We start from the raw sequence: 22,035 nt of genomic DNA, 5'->3' as shown, positions 1-22,035 counted from the left end.
GAGTTTGGCATGCTATTAGAGTTGGGAGAATTTTATTTGTGTGGAAATCAACTGAGTGGAGAAATACCCACCTCAGTGGTAATTGGACTCAACTGCGAGTACTTTATCTAGAGTGCAACAAACTCAATCATGCAGTTCCCCCAGTATTTGGGAAAATGAATAAGTTGCAATGGTTTATTTTGTGGTAAAATCATTTCGTGAGTGGCAATTTCTCGATCCATTTTATAACAATTTAAGTGGAAGCATTCCCTCTGAACTAAGTCTCCTTTCAAAGCTAGAGATCATGCAATTAGGAGTAAACAACTTGATAGGCATTATCCCACCTGTCTTAGGAAACCTATCCTCCTTAAGTATTCTTCACTTGGTCGAAAATAGACTAGAAGGTGACATTCTTGCAGAATTAAGAATGCTTAGCCAGTTAAATTGGCTAAATCTTCACACCAACAACTTAGTAGGACCACTCTCAATGGCCATTTCCAATTGCAATTAGCTCTATATGCTGAAATTATATCAGAACAACTTGATTGGCCCAATTCCCTATGAGCTTGGTAGGTTATCAGAGTTGAGAGAAGTTTATTTGTGGGGAAATCAACTAAGTGGAGAAATAACCACCTCACTCAATAATTAGACTCAACTGTGAGTCTTTTATCTAGAGGACGACAAACTTAGCAGCGTAGTTCTCTTATTATTTGTGAAAATTAATAAGCTACAATGCTTTATTTTGTGGCAAAACCATTTTGTGAGTGGAGGTAGAGTTTTTCCTATTATAATAGCATTGACTAATTGCTCTAGCTTGAAACAACTTGATTTGGGTATAGATTATCTCACTAGCATCTTGCCTAGTTCAGTTGGTCACTTGTCCAATTCACTCTCCTTTTTTGTCTTGAACTTAAACCAAATTGGGGGAAACATGCCAGATGAGATTGGTAACCTCACAAACATGGTAACACTAAACCTAGAAGGAAACTGCTTCAATGTGTCCATTCCATCTACACTCAGTAAACTATCAAATGTGGAAAGGATAATTTTGTATGAAAACAATTTAGATGGAAGAATTCTAGAAGGTTTTGGGCACTCAAAATCTCATGGATTGTTTTCAATAAGTGAAAACATGCTTTCAAGGACAATTTCAGAGAGTCTTGGAAATCTCCCACAATTATGAGAGCTTACCCTTCATCACAATCAATTGTTAGGGGAAATACCAGCTAGTTTAGGAAGATGCCAAACTTTGGCAAAGCCGGACTTTTTTTTTTTCTTTTGGTAAAATTTTTATTGAATACCAAAGAGAGTAGAACAACACAAGAAACAAAGAGAACTACAAAGCTTTATCTTGGTCCACAAGATGAATTAGCATCTAAGATAAATCAAGGGGAAGCATCCTATGATCAATAATGTTCCAATTCGGCCGATGCTCAGAGGCCCATTTAGCTAGACAATCAGCCACACCATTCCACTCATGAGGGATATGCATAAAAGACACAAAATCCAGAGAATTGCATAACTAAATGATCTGTTGAATAACCAGAGCTAAATGCCAATCCACATGCACAAGGTTCCTTCTATTCAATAAATTCACAACCACCTACAAGTCAATCTCACATATAATTCTCCTCTAGTCATGTTGATAGCACTGTTCCACTGCAACCAAGATAGCCAGGGCTTCCATGAGGTTATTAGTATGATAACCCTTGTACATAGAAAACAAAAACTGAATATCACAAAAACTATCACACCCAACTCCCCCAATACCAACAGGACTAGGATTTCCTTGAGAAGAACTATTAGTGTTGATTTTAGGAATGCCCTCCTCAAGAGGAGACCAATGCCCCTTACAATTAACACACCGAGAGTGTTGCCTAGCTCTACTCCCAAAGCAGTTGTGGGGGATCGAGGGAGTGTTGTGCTGAAGAGGAAAGGAAAGACATGAGTAAATACCAACATCTCTAGGATCCAAACTTCCACCAATATCACATTTATCTAGGAGTGTTTCATGAAGAGAATTAACAATTTCCCCCCACAGGTGCCTAATCTCAAACTGCACATCATGAAAGATCCTACTATTCCTCTCAAGCCAAACATGCCATAATATAAGGGAAGGGCCAATAGTCCAAGTAGCCTAAAGAAAAGAAGTCTTGGATGGGGGATGACCCAAATGGTCCTAGAATTTAGACAAAGAGGAAACATGCTAGCACGTGCATCCCCACACACTCCACCAGAAGTGCCAAATTTTTTTGGTAAAGGGGCAATGGAAAAAAAGTTGAGAAATAGTCTCTTCACTTTTGCAGCATAAAACACAGATCGAAGCCCCTGGAAGCCTCACTTGCAGAGATTTTCCCAAGTAAGACAACAATTGTAAACTAGAATCTAGAGGAAAAAGTTACTGTTAGGCCATGAAAAGCTATTCCAAAGTTTCTTCCACAAAGAGACCTCCACATCACCAAAAAGCTGCTTTGTCAATGCAAGGTACCTTGAAGACACATAATACTTTCCAGAAGAAGCACCTCCCCAAGCCAAAACATCAAGTTCTTGCAGAGAGCTAAACTCCCTAGAAGCCAATACCTGAGAAAGTTCCAATCAATCCCCCAGAGAGCCAACCAGTGGCCAATCAGAAGAATTTTTCCATTTGTAACCCATAGCAAGGCCTAGGTTATAAGCCTCTTTATAATGAGCCACCTTATTCCATCTAGCAGAAAGGAAAAAATCACAAAGAGACTGCAAGTGTGGATGAGAGGATAAGAGAGGAGGATGCCCATCCAAGAATCACTCAAAAATAGAGCCTTGGTGCATCTGTTACAGATCCAAAATAAACTTCTCTTCACTAGGTGAGCACCAATCTTGAGGGTATTCCACACCATAGAGCCTCTCCCCTAAAGAGAAAACTTGGAAATATCTGAAGGTTCAACACTAGGTAAATACTTGTGTGATAGGATATGGTCCCAAAGTTGAGACTGACAAGAACACCAATGCTAATAGAGCTTGGTAGCAAGAGCTTGACTGGACAAGATAGCAGAACAAAGGCCAAGGCCTTTGTTAGATTGTGGTGACTGATCAGGAAAGTACTGTACATACTTCATAATTAGCACCCCAAAATTTTTTTGGGTACTATTCGCCATTCATAGATTCGCCACTAAAGTTATGGCTAATTATGACCAACATATTATAACCCTAAAGCGGTTTAATACTTGTATAAAAGGGTTTAGGGTTGGGTATTTTTTATTATATTATGATGCAAAATTGCTTCTTGTAGCAGTATTGAGCTGTAAGGGATTGCGGATTGTAATCAGGTTGTAATCACTAGATTGTAATAATATTGGACTTGCTATTTGGTGGACGTAGCCTAGGGATTGGGTAAACCACGTTAAATCTTGGTGCCTTGTGTTTATTTCTATGTGATCTATTATTTTTTGTTATTGGTTATTTCTGTCTATGGTGTATCCTAACAAGTGGTATCAGAGCGAGGTTGTCTTTCAGTTATCCTTTGTAGGAAAGTCTCATGGTTAAGTGGGAGTCTCACAGTTGAGTGGGAGCAATGGCAGATGAGGGTAAGCTAAGGGTTGACAGGTTTAATGGGCAGAACTTCTAGTTATGGAAGATACAAATGGAAGACTATCTATATCAGAAGGATTTATGGAAGCCGTTGGAAGGCAAAGCCAAGAATCAAGGAACTATGTCAGAGGTTGAATGGGATCTTTTGGACAGAAAGGCACTCAAAAGCATTCGATTATGCTTGGCACCATCGGTGGCATTTAATATTACAAAAGCAAAGATGACAGAAGAGTTGATGAAAACCCTAGCGACACTGTATGAAAAGCCCTTCGCTTCAAACAAGGTATTTCTCATGAAGTATTTATTTAATATGAAAATGGCAAAAGGTGGATCTGTTACAGATCATTTAAATGATTTTAATACTATTACTAGTCATTTATCTTCTGTGGGTATCAATTTTGATGAAGAAATTAGGGCTCTCTTGATTTTGTGTTCTTTGCCTGAAAGTTGGAATGGCTTGGTAATGGCGGTGAGTAATTCTGTTCCTGGATCTAGTACCCTAAAATATGATGATGTGATCGGTATTGTTTTGAGTGAGGAAACTTGTAGAAAATCCTCAGGTTAATCTACATTAGGAAGTGCTTTGAATGCACAAAGCAGGGGCAGAATGACTGAGAGAGGAAATAACTCTGAAAATCATGGAAAATCAAGAGGAAAGTCAAAGGGGAGGAGGTCTCAATCAAGAGGACCAAATGATTGCTGGTACTGTGGAAAACCAAGGCACAAAAAAGAAAGATTTCTGAAATCAAAAGAAAAATGAAGGAGATAAATCAGATGAAGACAAAGAGGCAAATGTGGTAAGTAACAAATCTGAAGAGGATGCTTTGCTTCTGTCTTTAGAAAGTGTAGATGATTCATGGGTTTTAGATTTTGGTGCTTCATTTCATGCTACATCTCATAGAGGTTATTTCATTGATTATGTCCAAGGGGATTTTGGGCTTGTTTATTTGGGGGATAATGAACCCTATCAAATTTTTGGAAAGGGAAAAATTAAGATTAAGTTGTAGAATGGGAATCATTGGCTACTACATGAAGTAAGACATGTTCCAAGGCTGAGTAGGAATTTAATTTTAGTAGGGCAACTCGGTGATGAGGGTTGTGTAGTTACTTTTAATGATAAAAATTGGAAGGTTTCAAAAGGTTCCATTGTAGTAGCAAAAGGTGTGAAATTAGGCACCTTATATATTTGTATAGGTTATATTGTTCCTTCTACTTTGATTGTTTCAGAGAAAAATGAATGTTCAGGAACAATTGTTGCAGTTAAGCAGGGAGAACAAATGGTTGCTGTAGATTCTGATACAACGCTCTGACACAATAGACTTGGGCACATGAGTGAAAAAGGTATGAAAGTAATTCATTCAAAGAAATTTTTACCAGGTCTGAAATGTGTTAATATGGATTTCTGTGAAAGTTGTGTGTATGGAAAACAAAAGAGAGTGAGTTTTGTAAAGACTGGGAAGGAAAACAAAAAGGAGAAATTAGAGCTTGTGCATACAAATGTATGGGGACCATCTCAGGTATCTTCCTTTGGTGGCTCTCATTATTATGTTACATTTATTGATGACACAACTAGAAATGTATGGGTTTATTTCCTTATACAGAAATCTGATGTATTTCAAACTCTTAAGAAATGGAAATGCTTGGTTGAAAATGAGACTGGTAAGAAATTAAAATGTCTCAGATCTGATAATGGTGGTGAGTATTGCAGTCATGAATTTGAAGATTATTGCTCCACTAATGGTATTCGTAGATAGAAAATTGTTTTAAAGACTCCACAGGAAAATGGAGTGGCTGAACGCATGAACAAGACTATAATGGAGCACGCAAGAAGCATGAGGTTGCATGCTGGGTTGCCTTACACATGTGGGAAGAGGTTGTCAATACTGCAGTATATTTGATTAATAGAGGTCCCTCTACTCCTTTGGGCTGTGGTATTCCAGAGGAGGCATGGACTGGTAAGAAGTTGAGTTATTCTTTTCTCAAGACCTTTAGTTGTGAAGCTTTTCCTCATATAGACTCTGAAAATAGAACCAAGCTAGAAGCTAAATCAAAGAAATGTGTCTTTGTTGGATATGGCATTAATGAATTTGGTTATAGGCTTTGGGATTTTGAAAATCATAAAATTATAAGAAGTCAGGATTTCATATTCAATGAGAAAGTGTTGTACAAAGATCTGTTGCAGCAACATGAGAAGAAAGAAGATGACTATGTAGTGCTAGATGATACTCCAAAAGCTAATGTTCCAGCCATTCCTCATGACATGCAACAACCGCAACAAAAAATACCACACACACCAGTGAATGTTAGATGGTCAACAAGGAAAATTAGACCTCCACAAATATTTTCTACCTCTTTGTATTCTATTTTACTTACTGATGCTGGTGAACCTGAAAGTTATGATGAAGTTGTGCCGGTGGATACTAAGATTCAGTGGGAGTCTACAATGAAAGATGAAATGGACTCTTTGCTAAAGCATAAGACATGAGATTTGTGCAAGTTGTCTATAGGTAAAAAGGCTTTATAGAATAAGTGAGTTTATAGGTTGAAAGAAGAGGAAGGAGGTAAGAAAAGATTTAAGGCCGGGTTAGTTGTAAAAGGATTTGCACAGAAAAAGAGAATTGAATTTGATGAGATATTTTCTCCTGTTGTTAAAATGACTTCTATTCGTACTGTTTTAAGTCTTGTGGCTACTGAAGATTTGCATTTAGACAAGCTAGATATTAAAACAACCTTTCTTCATGGTGATTTGGATGAAGAAATATATATGGCTCAGCCACAGGGATTTGAGGTCAAAGGTAAGGAGAACTTAGTGTGCAAATTGAAGAAAAGTTTATATGGCTTGAAGCAAGCACCTCGACAATGGTATCTGAAATTTGATAGGTTTATGCATGAGCATGGCTATAACAGGTGTCATTCAGATTATTGTGTTTATTTTAAGAGGTTGGATGATGATAGCTACATTATTTTATGTTTATATGTTGATGATATGCTTGTAGCTGGGTCTAACATGGATCATATTAAGGGGCTGAAATGCCAGTTAGTACATGCATTTGCTATGAAGGATTTAGGGGCAGCAAAAAAAATCCTTGGTATAAAGATTTGTAGAGATAGGAAGAACAGAACATTGACACTATCTCAGGCTGATTATATTGAGAAGGTGTTGCAATGTTTCTCTATGGAGAATGCTAAAGATGTCAGCACACCTTTACTTGATCATTTGAAATTGACTAAGGAGATGTGTCCTAAGACATAGGAAGAGGAGGATAAGATGTCCAAGGTACCCTATGCTTCAGCTGTAGGAAGCTTGATGTATGCTATGGTATGCACTAGGCCAAATATTGCACATGCAATGGGAGTCGTTAGTAGGTATATTAGTCATCTAGGATCTGAGCATTGGAATGCTGTCAAGTGGATTCTTAGATATTTGAGAGGAACATCCAATAAGTGTTTACACTTTGGGGGCTCTACTACTGATTTACAGGGCTATGTTGACTCAGATTTGGCAGGGGATATTGATACCAGGCAGAGTACTATAGGTTATGTATTTACTGTTGGTGGGGCAGCTGTGAGCTGGGTTTTTAGGTTACAGAAGATTAATGCTCTATCCACTACAGAGGTAGAGTATGTTGCTACTACAGAGGCAGCCAAGGAGATGATATGGCTTCAGTTCTTCTTGGAAGAATTGGGACATCCTTAGAAGGATAATTATTTGTTCACAGATAGTCAGAGTGCCATTCCTCTTGCAAAGAATTCAGCTCTGCATTCTAAGACCAAACACATACAGTTGTGGTACCATTTCATTCGGTCAATTTTGGAGGATGGACAGTTAAAGTTGGAGAAGATAGATACATATGATAATCCAGCAGATATGTTGACAAAGGTTGTAACAAGGGAGAAGCTGAACTCCTCTTCAGCTTCGATTGGTCTTTTAGACTAAACATGAATAAAAGAACAACAGAGTCTAGGTTGGTTTGATCCAGTGGGAGCCCCATGTGGTAGTAGTATTGCTACACGATCAGTCTCTAAGTGGAAGATTGTTATTTAGTGTGGAACCTGATCAGTCCCCAAGTGGGAGATATAGCAATCTACGAATGGCGAACAGTACCAATTTTTTTTTTTTCGAGGCGATGCCTTGAACCCCACTAATTATGAAGTATGTACAGTACTTTCCTGATCAGTCACCACAATCTAACAACCTCCTTCCCTTTTTGGCCTACAAATGGTATCCCAATTGATAAGGCTCCATTTGGTATTTTGCAAACTGCCACTCCAAAGAAGTTGGTGAGAGAGAGCATCAAATTCCTTAAGAAAATACACTGGGGCAGCCTAAACCATGCTTTTGTATATGGGAAGGGCCTAAATCATAGATTGAAGAAGTGTCACCCTGCTAGCAGTAGAGAGCCACCTATGAGTCCAATGATTGAGTTTTTGTTTAAGTTTGTCGAGCAAGCTTTGCCAAAAAAGCCTAGGTTGTCTATCCACCACAATAGGGACCCCCAAGTAAGTCAGAGGGAGAGACTTAATTTGAAATCTCAGGATATTAGCAATCCTCCACTGGATAGGCTCAAGAGTGTTAAAGAAAAAAATAGAGGACTTGTGGTCATTAATTTTCTACCCAAAGGTAGCCAAATAAGTATCCAAGGTGAGCCAAAAGGCTATAGCTTCTCGAATCTGAGCTCCTATAGCAAGGGCCACATCATCAACAAATTGTAGGTGGGAAAGAGTGGGCAAACCAATTCCCCAATGCCATTCTTGAATCAAATTTTGGGAGACATGAATCTTGGTAAGTCTACGAAGTCCCTCAGCCATAATGATAAACAAATAAGGAGAGAGGGGATCTCCATGGAGAAGACCTCTAGATGCCTCAAAAAGCTCTAACAGTTCACCATTAATAAGGACCAAGAAGGAAAGAGTGGTAACACAACTAAGAACCCATCTCATCCATTCTTGACTGAAGCCAAATGCCAAAAGAACTTTCCACAAGAAATCCCAATTGACTCTGTCATAAGCCTTAGCCATATCAAGCTTAATAAACATGGCACATTCCCTGGAAGTACACATAGAGTGAATAGCCTCAGAAGCAATAACCAGCCCATCCAAAATTTGTTTTCCTAGCACAAAACCCCCTTGTTCCTCAGAGATAACCATGGGAAGCCAAACTTTATGCCTTTCTGTGAGGAGCTTAGTAATGATTTTATAGACCACATTAAAAAGAGCAATGGGCCTAAGGAAATCTAGCTGATTAGTCTCTTCCCACATTACAAAGAGCAATGGGCCTAAGGAAATCTAGTTGATTAGTCTCTTCCTTCTTCGAAATAAGGACTATGAAAGTAACATTTAAGGCCTGGAGCATTTCTTTGTTGGAATAGGATTCCTGAACCACATCAAAAAGGTCATGATTAATAATATCCCAAAATTCCTAAAAGAATTCAATAGGAAAGCCATCAAGCCTTGGAGCTTTTCCTTTCTGCAAGTTGAAGACCACCCCTTCTAAGTTAGACATACTAATTGGCCTCATAAGAGAGTCATTCATCTCTTTGGTGACAATAGAGGGAATATAGGACATGATTGTATTCTCCTCAATCTCCACTGGAGGTAAATCATCTAAAAAGAGAGTAGAGTAAAACTGAATAGCTTCCCTGGATATAGCTTGAGAGGAGGTCAGACACGTCCCATCAGAAGTAACAAGAGAATAAATGTAACTCCTATTACGTCAAGCCTGCACAGATTTATGGAAAAATGTGGTGTTCTTGTCCTCTTCCTAAAGCTAGTCAACTTGAGCCTTTTGTTTCCAATAAATTTCTTCTCTGAGATCCCACTCAGCTAAATTAGTAGAAGCTTGGGATTTTGCTATGCCAAGAGCTTCAAAAAAACCTAGATCTCGAATCTGCCTAGTAATAACATTAAGATGATCCTGAGCCTTCTTCTTCATAATGTGGAGATTACCAAAACAATTCCTATTCAAATGCTTCAACTTCCTTTTAACATATTGAAATTTTTTAGAGAAGGAAAACATAGCAGTGCCATAGGTAGGGCCTCCCTGTCGCCATCAGTGAGCCATTAAGTCATGAAGAGAAGAGTCTCGAAGTCACATCAGCTAGAACTTAAAGGGAGGCTTCTTGGGGACAACAACATAACTAGCTATGAGCTTGATAGGCCAGTGGTCAAAACCACGCCAATTAAGAATTTCAGAAGAGAGAGAAAGAGAGCCACAATTCCAAAAGCAAGAAACAAGGAACATGTCCAACATATAGCATCATTTCCAACCCTTCAATTGTTCCAAGTAAAGATCCCATTGAGAGGTTTGACATCAGAGAGATGTAAAAGATCAATATTTTGTCAAAGAAGCTCAAAAAGAAGGATCCAAGCGAGCCAACCCACCCCCTTCTTCTCTAGACTGAGAATAGAGTTGAAATCTCCTACCACAATCCAAGGCAAGAAAGGATGACAGCCTCTGACATGCATAATATGTTCCTAGAGCTTGAGCTTGCTAGGTAGATCAATAGGAGCATACACATTAGTAACAAGAATCATCTCTCTAGTTTCTATAGAGGATGCCACCATTGTGAGAGCTGAGATGCAAGAGACCCAGTAAAGTGGTGTAACTTTCCTAGGATCCCATCAAATGGCAAGACCGCCAAAGCTCCCCAAAGCACCAACACACTGATATTGGCCAAGAAACCAAATTTTAGGAGAACATCTAAACATGGAGTCCACTGAAAGCTTGGTCTCCTAGATACAAAGGATATTCAGAGAATGATCAACTACTAGCTCATGAATAGCTTTTTTCCTAGGGATGCTATTCAGCCCCCCTCACATTCTAGGAGAGAATAATAATTGAGTAGAGTAGGGAAAATGCTCATCCAAGGTCCTGACAACCCTAGACTCTAATAGTAAATCTCCTGTAAGATTAATTTTTTCTTGATCTTGCTTTCATCCAACTCTTGAGGGAGTAGCAAAAGAGACTTTCATAAATGGTCTTTGCATCAGGGCCAAAGCAAGAGAAGATCCCTTTCCTTTACTAGAGGCAAACATATCTTTAACCAAATTTGCCAAAAGAACATCCTTTTCCTATGGAGCAGGAGAAACCATAAAGGCACTAGACTCAGGGCCAATAGAAGTCTCCAGCATTTGCTGAGCTACAACATCCTAATTGCCACTAAGAATAGAACTCCTCTCCTTTGAGCCAATAGCTGATCACTGAGCCTCTGCAAGAATACCTTCTTCTATGACCATGTTGTCAAGAACCTCAAAATGATTGAAGAGTCCACTTGCCGATCTAGATGAGACCGCTTCTGACCTCACCCCTTAGCACAGTTTTCAGCTAGGATAAGACCATCCTTATCAAGACTAGTAGTACTAGATGACACTTGCCCCTGACTTGAAGTGTTCATTTGAGCTTTCCTTTTACCTATATTATTAGTCTAAAAATTTCCTTTTTCTAGTATTAACACCTTGACCATTCCCCTTACCATCATTGGCCATCCTTGGGCTAGAGAGTCCACCAGGGGTACCATTGCCTTTGGAGGCTTGAAGGTATTGGTGCTGTAAATGACCATACACATGACAAATTTGGCAATGGAAAAGAATAGATTCATAGTCTAGCTGTTGGATCTAAGAAGAAGATCCTAGGCAAATTTCTAAAGAGTTTGGCAAAGGATTATTTAAATCAATTTCATCACAAATACGAGCATAAGAAATAATTTTTTTGTCTAGTGATTGATGTGCTATAGCAGTTGACTTTCCAAGCACTGCAACAATCTATCATATGATATCCTTGCACCAAAACTCCAAAGGAAGTCGTAGTAGCAAGACCCAAACAGGTACCCTCAAAGGAAGATCATCTACAGAATTGAATCCCGAATGCCAAGGTTTGACAAAATGGCCTACACTGTCATAAAAATATTGGCCTCCCTCAAAGACCCGGTTCCAATCTGACATGCAAGAAAAATTCACTAAAAAGTAGCTATTACCTACCAACATAATATCCATATCACCTTCCACCTGCCATGAATGAAAAATCCAAGCTTCCAGAGCCGACAAGGAAATCTGGATACCAAGAAACTTGCATATCAATGCATGTGTGGCCAAATAGTCCACATCTTCCATTACAACTTCTAGAGGAATAACTAGCATAAGCCGATCCTGACTCCATGGAAAATAGCCATTAACTCTATTTAACTTCTGGCACTCGCTAACATAAAATGGCTCCTTCTCCTGTGACCTCACCCTGAGAGAAGATCCATCACAATCGGAGGCTCTAGCAAGAATGAGACTCCTTGAGACCCCACTCACGACCATAAGAGCGCAACAAAAAAATGCTGAACTAGGATCTAAGAAATCCCAACTTTTGGCCAAAAATATCAAAAAAAAATTTGCTGTCATGCCCTAGTCACTCATGCACTCGCATGCAAAGTGCTATCGCAGGGAAAATCTAGCATACAAATTTTTTTCCACAAATCTAGACTTGGCTTATAACCAACTTACAGGAAATATACCCCCTGAAGTTGCAGGACTCCGGAATATGAATTTGTATTTCAAGTTGTCTAACAATTTATTGGAAGGTCCAATTTTGGATGTGAGCAAAATGGTTATGGTTTTAGCTATAGATTTATCCCACTATCATTTCTCTAGTGGCATTCCAAGTGCTTTAGCAAGCTGCATGGCTTTGGAGTATCTAAATCTTTCTTGGAATGTGTTTAAAGGCCCACTTCTAGCATCTCTCGCAACATGGTCCGTTTGGTTTGTGGAATTTAAAAACTTCGGATTTCTACAAACCTTGGTTTAGCCAAATCAAGGTTTTGTATATCTTCATTCCAATTTTTGGGATTTTACTGAAACTATTTGTTTCACTTGGAAGATGCGTGTGAAGTGCGTAAGCTTGGAGTTGAAGGCAAATTTCAAAAATTAGTCCAATCTATTGTTTTTACACTCCTTAAAAAACAAAACCAGGTTTTGATTTTCAATTCCTGCTTGCCAGTAGGAATTTGGAAAACATGGTTTTGAGGCAAAATTGGAAGTCAGGTATGCTAATTCCATTTTGCAAATATTGAAACAAACGCACAAATTTTCAAATCTGGGTTTTGAAAAAGCCAATTCCTGTCATCTTCCATGAACCAAACGGACCCTAAAATATCTCCAAACTATGGACTTTTCTAGCAACAATTTGTAAGGTACGATACCAGTGGCCTTGCAGGACATGAAAATGCTTAGCCATCTAAATCTATCTTTAAACAGCTTGACCGGAGAGGTTCCAAAGGGAGGGGTTTTGTCAGATCTTGACACCTCGGCAGTTGCAGGAAATCTTGGCCTCTGTGGTGCATGGATAAATTTACAACCGTGCCCCAATTTCAAGTCCAAGCACAAAGGTCTATCAGTTTCCCATAAGGTGATGATTGGTGTTGTGATCAGCATTGTAATATTGATCCTTTGCTTTCTATTGCTTGCATTTTTCTATAAATGGAGACCTAAGAGGCAGAACATCTCTGCTGACAATGAACAACAGAGTGCCACTAGTGAAACTGATAGTGTAGATCAGAGTACCCTTTATCTCCATTGACACCCCATCAGGATTTCATATGAAGAACTTGTGAGTTCCACAAAGGGCTTTAATGAGGCAAATTTGCTAGGGAGGGGTGGATTCGGATCAGTTTATAAAGGAATCCTGAGTAATGGGAGACATATTGCTGTCAAAGTTCTTAATTTCCAAGATCAAAATACCCAAAAAAGCTTTGTTACAGAATGCACTGCACTGAAAGGAGTTCGACATAGGAATGCGATTAAAATCATTACAGTCTGTTCGAACCCTCTTCTTAAAACTCCGGTTCTTCCATTCATGCCAAATGGGAGTTTAGATAGGTGGCTGTACCCTGAAGGAGGAGATGAATGTAAACTAAATTTAAATGATAGATTGACAATTGCATCAGGCATAGCTCAGGGGATGAAGTATCTACATCATTATTGTTTTGAGCAAGTGATACATTGTGAGCTGAAACCAATGTGTTAATGGGGAATGATAACACTCCATATATAGCAGACTTTGGCATTGCAAAAGTGGTTTTTGGAAACACCCTTGATTCAATGGCTTCTACAAATGCACTTCAGGGATCGTTTGGCTACATGGCACCAGGTACTGGTTCGAGTTTAGCTCTTAACTTTGTATGCATTGAATTTGTTTTATGTATTGCATCATTATATAAAACGAACTTGATAATTACTATGTATTGTACTGTACTTCAGAATATGCGACGGGTGGAAAGGTTGGGACAAAGGGAGATATATATAGTTATGGTATTTTATTGCTGGAGACCTTTACAAGGAGGAAGCCTACTGATATCATGTTTATACAAGGATTGATTCATACAAAATGGGTAAGCATGAATTTTCCGGATGACATAGCAGAAGTGATGGATTACTCCCTACTTAGAGATGTGAATGAATCAGACATATCAATGGTGTTGGGATGTCTGACTCACATTTTACAGGTAGGGTTGGTTTGTACAAATAAATCTCCACTACAGCGTCCCAGTATGAAAGATGTTGTCATGAAATTTGACGACATTAAAGATGATTTTCTCAATTTCTCAACTGATCTTTAATATAATAAAGGTTTTTCAAGAACTAATCATTTAGATAAATAGACATGATTCTAAATTTCAAATATTTGTTGTAATCAATCATATGGGTATATTTATTTTAAATTATATTTTCTTAGTTCAGTATTTCTAAAGATTGTTATATATTTGATAATGATCTTGATATATAACCTTGTTTTCATTTAATATTTTCTTCTCAAAATGAAAAGTCTAAATTTCTTATGTATAAATATGATGAAAATAAAAGTTTATTCTTATTTTCAATAGAGTTTTGAGGAAGTATTAATAATTAAAAGTAATTTGTAGACAAGATTTGTATCTTTTATTTTGTAATTACTATAGTTGCTTTGTTGGTTACTTCTACAACTCTGCCATATTTTTAATAAGAGTTTTTCTTTTAAATTTGAATTTTGACTTGCTATGGAAATTATCTCTTGCTTATCTTTATGATCTGTAATTCTAACTAAAAACAATATAGTTAAATCTTTTGAAAGTGTTTATATTTTATCATTAGATTTTGGAATCTTATTGTTGACATTTTATTTTGAGTTTGTATTGTAATGGGTATATTAATTTTTAAATAATGTTTTCTTAATTGAGTATTTCTAAATATTGTTATAATATATTTGATAATGATCTTGACATATATAACTTTATTTTTATTTAATATTTTCTTTTCAAAATGAAATGTCCAAATCTCTTTAAATATGATGATAAGAAAATATTATTTTTAAAATATCTTTAAGAAAGTTTATTTTCAATGAAGTTCTAAGGAAGTGTTAATAATTAAAAGTAGTTTGTAGACAATTTGTATCTTTTATTTTGTAATTATCATAGCTTCTTTGTTGGTTACTTCTACAACTCTTTTGCCATACTTTTAATCTAGAATTTTTATTTCAAATTTCATTTATGTATTCTAACTCTTTATGATTGGTTATTCTAACTAGAAAAAATATAGTTAAATCTTTTGGAAGTGTATTATATTTTATCATTAAATTTTGGAATCTTATTGTTGACATGTTATTTCAAGTTTGTATTGTAAAGGCAAAGCTTCAAAATAATTTTGTTAATGTTGATTTACTCTAATTGACACATATGGAATCAATATTTAGAATGCATCTTATATTTACAATCAAATATATCAATATTTTATTTACTGTTAAAATCTATTACATTTTTTTCATATGCCTATCTTAATATAGTCATCATGTATCCAATTTAACCATTTTCATGTTAACACCATCATCAGAGACTTAGTCTTTACGTTTTAACATTTAAATTAAAAAATTGGGAGATTGCTCCCTTATATTCCATTTCCTTAACAAACAAAATATAACATGTTTAAAATTTTTTAATGTTGTTTAAAAGAATTTATCAACATTCATTTACACATCTAAAATATACTAATCTTATCTCAGTGTAGAAAATTCACTTAATAAACAATTTTGCAATGGTAATTAATACAAAAAACCCTAATTAGTACATATCGATACAATAATGTTGGCATTACTAAAGTTCTATTTAGGGCTCCACTTTGGCCCTTTTTGTTTCATATCTCTTTGGATTGAACAAATTCCTAGGCTTGTATATGGCTAACCCAGATTGATCTCTTTCAATCAAGAAGTGGTTGTTCTTTCCATAGAAGTGTCTCATCGTGTCATTACAGGAATATATATTTGTGTTGATTAACGTAATAGGGAGTAGGAACACATTTATATATCATTTTAGTAAGTTACCTTTTATAATTCTTGTTATGAATTGAATCTTTTCATTTTCACTATTTTTTGAAATATGTGTCACTCAAACATTGGGTTATTGTCTACTCAAGTAAAATATACTACATCATTGGGGCAGGGGCCCTAGCTCGGTTGGCTAAATCTTCCCTGTTGCAGGGGGTTGGTCACGGGTTCTAGTCTCCTCCATCCTCGTGGTACCGGTGGGCGTGTCGCACCAGCACTACCGGTCACGTTAAAAAGTTTACTAGGCACACTGCAGTTTATAGGGGGGCCGTGTTGCACCGATTCCTGCAGTCTATATATATATATATATATATATATATATATATATATATATATATATATATATATATATATACTACATCATTAAATAAAATAGCACAATTGAATATGACTAAATTATGTAAAGATATGCATACAAAAATGATATCTAAATGATTTAATTGGATGTTAGATTCTACAAAATTAAATGTCTCATTGAATTGTAAGGCATTTCAGAAATATGATTGTCCATTTTTTGAATTCTTCAACTTTAGGTCTATTTTTACTTTCAAGGGTGGTATATGAACTTAAAATAAAGGTTCGTTTGGAAGTGGGAATACAAGTGGAATAGGCATATGTAAATTTTGAAAATTTTGAATTTTATGTTTCAATGCACCAAATTAGAATTGGAATAGGAATAAAATTGTTGGAATACTTTAGAATAACTAAGGAGGGGGGGGGGGGGGGGGGGGGGCGGTTTGAATTAGTTATCCAAGGTCTAGATTTATAAACCAAAATTTCCATGAACCTAAAAAACATTTATCTTCATCATACATGCATCCATAAGATTATGCAATTACTTAAAACTTGTAGGTTACTGTCAAATCTATTTGCAAAAATGTAAACATAAAATATAATAGATTCATCAACAAATTTGACACAATGGTTTATGTGGAAAGCCAATTTGGGAAAAACCACTAGTAACATGCTACTCTTTTTCACTCTTTTGAAGTGATGCTCTATGAAAGACCAACACTATTAAAGGTTACAATACACATTGTTAAATGTGACCCTATTAAAGGATTTTAACTACCCTGTTAGGAGTGAGCCTTGTTAGAGTACTTTAGACTATTCACTTGGAATGTCACCTGGTTAAAGGATTTACAAATGACTATTAAGTCAACCTTAATGCAAAGGATTTATCTTAGACTAATATAATTGTTAGAGAGTAATAGTAAGGCTTGATCTAATAACAACTTACAACTTCATTTGTAGATTATAGATCACTATTTCAGTCCTCAATTCTGTTTGGTCTTCTCAATTTTTAGCTCTTACAGCTTGTTCACCCTTCAAGCATTCATATCCTTAAGCATTCTAGCTTAGCATGTCAATCCAGTCTCTTCTATTATGTCACTTGATGAAGAAAAAACCCTTGACTCCTTGTCTTCCTTAAATTCTTGCACTTAACCACCTTTTCTTCTAAGCAACCATTCCTATAAATAGGAAATTAAGATCTTTTTTTGCTCATTCTCTATCATCCAAATTAGCATTAGGATAGATTAGGCAGGATACAATGGATCTATCCCATATTCCATATCTCTTCTAGAAACTTTTTCTTGAATCCTCTTTGAATTCACCTAAAAATGATTTACCTTAAATTCTGTGCCACCGGCTCATCAATCTTATCTTCCACTTGGTTCTTAAATTCCAAGAAAATAAACTTGTTGGCTTAAATCCATAGATTTCAGGATCTTTAAAATAATGCAACCACTCGACATTATCTGGCTTTTGATGTTCGACACACACTGCATTTCTTTGCATCCTCTATGAATTTACTCAGCATGAGCTAATGTTTATTGATGCTCAACATCAACTAAACTTTATTCAAAATTCACTGTTCTTCTCAGCATACACTAGAATAAACTTGTACTTAGCTCCAATTGATTTTTTCCTTGGCTTGTGTTGACTTTTCTCAACACCTACTCTTGACTTAGTCAAGCTTGGTAGACAACCTTTGTTTAACTTGTTCTTCTAAACTTTCTTAGTGTAACCATCCTTTGTAACCTTAAGAATTATCAATACATCATGTTATCATTAAGAATTATCAATACATCATGTTATCACTATCTTAACTAATTCTTGTACTTCTTTACATAATCATAACTCAACCTTTCCTTTAGGTGCTATTGTTACATCTTTTGATCAAATCCTCTTCATCAATCAACTAAGTGATAGTACTCAAATCATATAAGTAGTTGTCTTACCAGAAAATAGCAAGTTTGACATTAGTGACAAAACAATTATTGAAACATGCAATCTTCCTCAACAATCTCCTTCTTGTAATCTAATCACAAAGATCTCCTTCAACAATGATATTTTTCAATCGGATCTCAACAATATCCCTCTTTGGCATTGATTGAAAACCAAACTGATCAAGTAAATGGAAAAACACCTTGCTTAACCAAACTAACTAGGCTAAAATAGTAAGACAATACCAAAAAGAAAATAATTCCTTTTATAGAAATCTCTCCCTCTATCAACAACTTCAATCTTTTGAGTAGCTTACAAAACTCTTTCTCATAACTCCCTCTGAGTTTCTTCTTATATCTCCCTTCCATTAGTTGGCTATTAGACCTTCTCAATTAATTATTATAGGACCACATTAAGAACATGTTACACTTAGCGATAACATGAATCTTTCACCTTTCAACTTGATTAACTTTCCATACATGTAATATTATGATGAGTGAACTTAGCGACGTCATCACCAACATGTATTCTTCTTCTTCTCAACCTCGATCCTTAGGATATCAAATCTTCGAAGAGATATACCAAGTTTACCATAACATGCCTCTATAAGCTCTATCTCAGAACAAACATCACCAAAACTTACATAACTTCTTCCATACTTATCCTTTCTTTTTCTGACATTAATTGCATATATTAGATACTTAGAAGTATCTTCCATAACCTCAAATAGTTAGAATACTCAACTAGCCATCCTTACCAACTTGATCTTTCTATTGTTCTTCTATCAGGTACCACAGAAAAATGCTATGTTGACATCAATGACAAAATCAATCATGAATGTAACTTATCATCATAGTAACATATCTATAGTACCCCACATAGGAATATCATCAACATTCATGCTTCCAACCAATCTTCTAACAATCTCTCCGTTTGCCATTGAAGGCAACATAGATGAAAAACATATAGTTCCAAGAATACCAACAAAATATTGTTCATTTTTTCAAATCCTCTTCATCAATCATTCTCCCCATTTATATACCTCAATATGCTCTCTACCAATTATTAATCCATTCTATGCTTATGACAAAAATTTTCCTTAGCATAATGTTTTTAATGTAATATTCTCCCCCATTGACATCAATGTCAAAGGTTTCAGCAACCAACATCTCTACATCAAACTTTGTAACAACTAATACTTAGCTCAAGTGTCAAAAGACACTATTCAAAACAACATCCAACAAGAGTCCTAGATGACTCTGTCCATCATAGATACTCCCTCATACAAGAAGCATCAACATTCGGTCTAGACAACAATGGTGCCCTGTTACACTAGACTGAAGAACTCTTGCATATTCTACTTTGATGTAGGAAGGAACATAACCCCAAGCATACCTCACAAATACTCAAAAGTCTCTTTGGGAAGAGGCTTAGTGAATGTATTTGCAATCTACTCTTTAGTGCTCACATACTCCAATTTGATTTCTTTTTTTGCAACTTTATCTCTCAACATATGATACTTAATAGAAATGCGCTTGGTCTTAGAATGTAACACTAGATTCTTAGACATATTTACCATGCTTGTGTTTTCACAATGTATAACAATGGGTTCACTAATTTCTATCCTTATATCCTTTAGCATCTGCTTCATCCAAATGACTTGATTGCAATTATTTTCTACTAGAACATACTCTTCTTCCACAGTACTTTGTGATGACCAATCATATTTCTTGCTTAACCAAGAAACCAATCTTCCTCCAAGAAAGAAGGCTCCACCACTGGTGCTTTTTCTATCATCCATACTTCCTGCCCAATCTGCATCAGTGTAAGAACTTGCAATAAAATCATTAGATTCATCATACCAAAATCTGAACTATAATGTTCCTTTTAGGTATCTAAATATCTTTTGGACTATTGCATAATGTGCTTCTTTGGGATCAACGTGTAATCTTGCAACAATTCCAACTACATTTTCTATATTCGGCCTTCTGTGAGTCAAACATTGCAATCCTCTGATCATAGATCTGTAATTCTTCTACTCAATAGTAGGTATCTCATCCTTTGAACATAACTTATTTTTTAATTACCATAGGTGTTCCAACTAGTTTGCATGCTTCCAAACCAATCCTTTTCAGTAAATCCTTCATGTGCTTAGTCTAAGAAATACAGATTCCTTATTTATTCTATACAATCTACAATCTTAGGAAATATTTCATCTCTCCTATCATACTCATTTTAAATTCTTTCTTCATCTCTTTAACAAACTTCTCACTTTCTTTATCATTTCCTCCAAATATGATATCATCAACAAATATTATCAAAATCATCAAACCATCATCAACTTATTTCCAATATAGATTACTATTTTCCATACCTTTCTTATATCCGAGTTGTGTCAAATGTTTGTCCAACTTTGCATACTAGGTTCTAGGTACTTTCTTCAATCCATATAATACTTTCTTTAGTCTACATATTATGTCCTTGTCATCTGTCAAAGGACATCCTTTAGGCTACTGAATGTATACCTCTTCTTCAAGCTCTCCATTTAGAAATGCTGACTTGACATCCATCTGATACACTTTGAATTTCTTTTGTGCTGCATAGGCTACAAATAATCTTACTACTTCTATTCTAGCCATTGGAGCATAAGTTTCCTCATAATCTACCCCTTCTTCCTATGAGTAACCTTTACATACTATTATTTCTTTGTTTCTTATGACTTTCCCTTGTTCATTCATCTTGTTTCTAAATACCTATTTAATTCCTATCACATTCTTGTCTGCTGGTCTAGGGACGAATTCCCATGTGTCATTCTTAACTATTTAGTCCATTTCCTCTTTCATGGCTTGTTTTCAATAATCATCTTTGCATGCTTCATCTGCATTCTTAAGCTCAACTTGAGATATTAGATATAGTTCTTCATTTACTCTGCATCTTGTCATCACACCTTTGTCTTTTCTTTTGATGATCTGCTTGGATGGGTGATTCTTTATCATATTCTTTCCTAAAGTACGAGTTGCTATCTCAACTCTTGGCTCTAATGAAGGTTCCAAAATTTGTTCCTACCTTGGCTCTCCTTCATTATGCAAATCATTTTTAGTCTCAAGAAATACTTCATCATTCATAGGCTTAGCAAAAACATCATCATTTGAATTGTAATCAACTATTCTCTCTCTTATCCTAAATTTCTCATCAATTCTTACATTTGCACTTTCCATAATAGTCACCAAAGCTATTTCTTTTGATGCATGCTTTTCATTAACCAATGTAGACTCATTAACATATTCTTTCAAGGATCTTTCTATACTTTCTCCAAATTCTTCAACTTTGTCAAAAAGTAGACTCTTTCTAGCTTTTCTCAACCTTTTAGGACATTTACTTGAAAAATGACCAAACTCTTTACATGTCCAAAAAATGAAAATTTGCATACCTTTTGGTTCTCTCCTTGTAATTAGATCAATACCTTGCTTTATCTTTGTCTTCTATTTTGGATGTATCTTTGCTTGTTGATCTAATTAAGATCTAGGACTATTATAGAGGAATGCTTTACATAGTTACATAAAGTTAATTTAACGCATTATTTAGTGAATTAACATAAATTAAATGCTTAAATGAACAAAGCATAATAGGTTAATGACTAAAAGAAAGAGATAAGAGAGATAGAAGACAAAACATAATTGATAATAGAGCTTGTCCATGGGTCAAAGTATGTCTCCAAGTCTTGCTCCAATAGAGGGACCAATCCAATAAGCTCCAAACTAAATTACAAGTGTTTACAAGATTTTCCCTTCAAGCACAATGGCAATATTATTCTCCAATGTGTAGGAATAATCAACAAGCCTTCAAGTTCATAATCTTGTTCTCATCACCTAGATGATTTTTGAAAGCGTACTACTCCCATTTTATACATAAAATTTAGCCATAAT

At 35.9% G+C, this 22,035-nt stretch overlaps 1 pseudogene; it reads left to right on the top strand.

The window, feature by feature from the left end:
• The first annotated feature begins 169 nt into the window (after window positions 1–169).
• Window positions 170–14,144, top strand: LOC149561253 (uncharacterized; annotated as a pseudogene).
• The last annotated feature ends 7,891 nt before the right edge of the window (window positions 14,145–22,035 follow it).

The sequence above is a fragment of the Cupressus sempervirens genome, chromosome 4 (genome assembly GCF_028749045.1).
Source record: "Cupressus sempervirens isolate cs-2001-9-10 chromosome 4, ASM2874904v1, whole genome shotgun sequence".
Classification (NCBI taxonomy): domain Eukaryota; kingdom Viridiplantae; phylum Streptophyta; class Pinopsida; order Cupressales; family Cupressaceae; genus Cupressus; species Cupressus sempervirens.
This window is presented reverse-complemented; position numbering and strand designations above follow the sequence as displayed.